At 33.2% G+C, this 3,679-nt stretch overlaps 1 pseudogene; it reads right to left on the bottom strand.

Moving 5' to 3' along the window:
- Positions 1-1,753: 1,753 nt before the first annotated feature.
- LOC102967981 lies at positions 1,754-2,572 on the bottom strand (annotated as a pseudogene).
- Positions 2,573-3,679: the final 1,107 nt, after the last annotated feature.

Below are 3,679 nucleotides of genomic sequence, written 5' to 3'. Positions count from 1 at the left end.
AAATTTCATATTAAAAAAAATAAAGTTGGTAAAACATCTCCAGAGGGAAATTTAATCTAAAACCTTAAAAAAAGTTTGTATTCTTTTATTCTACAATTATACTTCTGGAAATTTTTTCACTAGCTAGGAGTTAAGTTCACTGTAGTTGGGTTATAACATCAAACAAATAAGCATGCAAAATGTTTAACAGCAAGAAGACTGGTTTAAAAATTATGATGTTTCAGTTCAATGATGTAATACCAGTTACAGGTGAAGCTGTGCAAGAATATTTGATGGCATGGTTAATGACAAAAGAAAAGTGAACACCTCTAGGTGGGACTATAGGAAAGTTTCTTTTTCATTTTTGTGTGTTATAAATTGTATCTAAATGTTTAAGTATTTGTTTTTTAAAATAAAAATTAACTCCTTAAAAATTTTTGTTCCCTTGGTGAGAACTTTTACAATCTTATTTTTAAAAATTCATTAAAAAATTGTAACTATGTATGCTGAAGGATGTTGATGAAACCTATTGTGATGGTCATTTTGCAATATATATAAATATCAGATTGGTATGTTGTGTACCTCAAACTAATACTTCATGTTAGATTATACCTCAATTAAAAAAAAAGAAAAATAATAATTACTTAAGCAAAACACCCTAATATGGGTTGCATGGATCAATGGATATCAACAGGGATCCGGGAATCTTCTGAAACCTGATGCAAAATATCCAGTGTCTGAGAGTTTGCATACTCTTCTGTAGAGAAAATATCTTATGTCAATTCTCAGAAATGGCCAATAACTCAACCAAGTATCAGAACTATTAATCCAGATGCTGCATACAAATAAAATTGATTTAGTTTGCAATTTCTTTGATTATATGGACAATTCTAAAATTCAAGTTAAATTATTTATATAGTATAAGTCATCATCAGCAAGTAAGACAAATCCTTTAGTGGCTATAACCACAGAGAAAATGTCAAAATATTTTTTGTGGTATTGGATTTCTTAAATATTTATCATAATGTATGTTTAATTCATCTATATTCATCTATTACTAAGTAAAACTTATAATAAAAGTATTCTTTACTATACAAGTAAGGCCAGATTAATAAATCTACTTAACAGAGTTAAGACTGCAACAAGCTTAAATAACCAAAGAGGTATATACTTGGATAAAACCAAGACGCAGGTATATGGCAGTATGTTATAGAGTGAGGTCAAGAAATAGTACATTTAACAAAATCTAAAATACGACCTGCAAGATTGTTACTAGTTTTCATTCAAAAGATGAACTACATGTTACTATTATGTCATTAGTAGCTTTTTATTTGATGTTTTAAAAGATTCTATAGTAAATCATATAAAATACCAACTTTATTAAAAAAAAATAATAAACATGGCACTGCCCAGTACTTTACAAACAGAAATATTTCAGTTTACAAAGTTTTTTGTTTTTGTTTTGTTTGTAGATGTAGTACTTTCTTAGTTCTCAAAATGATTGTTTCTCATCATAAGCCCAGGTTTATAAACAATATTGAAGTCAGAGAAATTAAAAAATCTTATATTAAGTCACTCAGACAAGAGATAATAGAGTTGGGTCTCTTATTTCCCAATTCCAGGGAGTTTAGCAGATATGTGTTATGAATCGACTTCCACACATCTACCTCTAAATAGATGTTATATATATATCATTATTATTATAGAGAAGTAAACCTTTATTTCCTTGTTTGACAAATACAGTTGGCTGGTTGAGTTGGTTGCTTTTTCACGATTAATCAAGGAGACCAAATCCCATATTCTCTTCTGACTCCTTGGACTCTTCTTTGCTTCAGCCTTAGCTGGGGCTGCAGGCAGGAGGAGTACGGGTGGTGGGAGTGGTTATGAGGCAGCTACCATGAATGCAGATGGATCTGCCAGGAAGGCCTCTTGACATTTTCAGCAAGTGGGAAGATGTAATCAGTCTACACAGACAAATCCAGGACCTGCCTGCATACATGATGATGGAATGAGGTACTGATGCAACAGCTGGGTAACCAATCTGCAAACAGACGCTGGCAACATTATGGACACCTTCCAGGAAGCAAGAATGCAGTTTCCTCTGTGTTGCCAAGCATTTCAAGGTTGTAGATGCTGCCACTGTCAAACACCTGCTGGGTGGTCAGCCCAAACGAGAAGGGGGCTATGTTCAAGAGTGTGGCCTCACTGGCTCCCACTCTGTCTCTAGTCTTCATCGCTGTGTATCACTCAGGATTTCAATAGTGCCCTTGGAGATTTTAGTGGTTATACCTAAAGCCTGAAAGAAGGAGGTCTTCTTAGGCCTTGGACCAGTATTCTGGGCTGGCACAATGACTTCACATGGAGCTATGGCACTGGCAGCTTGAACCTTATTGGCCAACAGCATGTCCCTGATCTCAGTGATGTCCTTTTTGGTGAACACAAAGCCCACCTTCCTCTGGATATGAAGCAACAGTTTCTCCAGAGCTGGGTTGTCTTCCAGATGCTCTCGGATTGCCTCATACATTATGACATGTCACATCATTAACAAGATACCAAATAGAAAATGCCACTGATACCCATTAATTTTATGCATGTGAATAAATGTTTGTATTTTAGTTAACATTTTTTGACCAATAGAAGAGCACTTGTATAATTTTTTAACATAAAGTATTACATAAACATATAACATTACTGTATCTGATCAGAGTTAACTATCTTAGTGAAACCAGATGTTTGAAAGCTTCACCAAGGACCTTCTAAATGCGTGCAGAAACATACACAGGTTATAAATAGAGAGTAGCAGTGGCATTTCCCTGTGCTTACAGTAAATAAATGATTCATCAACAACCTGACAACCATAACTTAAATCCACAGCTTCTCTGTAGATTTATGTCAGATATTCATTCTCTCACATGAATATGACTTGGAAGTTCTCCACAGGTTTAGAAGAATAATGATCACTATGTAAACCCTAACTATGAAATATAAAAGCAAATTCTTTGGACTATTTTAGGAAATTAACTACCTCATAATTCTCAGAAAGAAAAGAACTAAAACCTATTTTTCAATGTAGAGTATATAAAATTCCCTCTTTATTTGCCTATTGATTAGAAACTTGTGCTTGAACCTCTTAAAGAAGCAAAATATCTATGTAACCCAATATTTCCATGTGAATAAGCCAGCAGAGATTAAAAAGAATATAAAAAAAAAAAGAAACATTAACACTGGCAAAAAAACTGTTAAGCATTTTTAATGAGAGTACTGAAATCAAACACACTGGATTCTCTGGTTCTAAGTAAACTTTATGTTGATTAAAACCTTAATGAAATTAGATCTAATTAATAGATTTATTAACAAAAATAGTTATTAAAAATGGGTCCATGAAATGTTGTATGTTTTACTTTTAATTAATGGTGATGAGGTTCTGAGAGCTTAGTTATCTACCTCACCCAGAGATATCCTCCCTTAAATTATGGTTTCTAAGTAATTTGACACATGCCACTGGCTTGTTGTCATTGTTTCTAAACCACAATTTGATGGGGGATTGACAGATGGAAGCAAGCTGCTCTGCAGATATGTTTTCTGATATAAAAAGGTAAAGAAAAGTGACTTTGTGATTGAATAGAGAAGCTATAAAATTAAAATTACTCTCTAAGTTTTCAAATGCTGCCTGAAAACATATGGAGTATACATGGAATAT

This window comes from Panthera tigris, chromosome B1 (genome assembly GCF_018350195.1).
Source record: "Panthera tigris isolate Pti1 chromosome B1, P.tigris_Pti1_mat1.1, whole genome shotgun sequence".
Lineage (NCBI taxonomy): Eukaryota > Metazoa > Chordata > Mammalia > Carnivora > Felidae > Panthera > Panthera tigris.
Note: the sequence above shows the minus strand (reverse complement) of the source record. Positions and strands in the feature narration are given on the sequence as shown.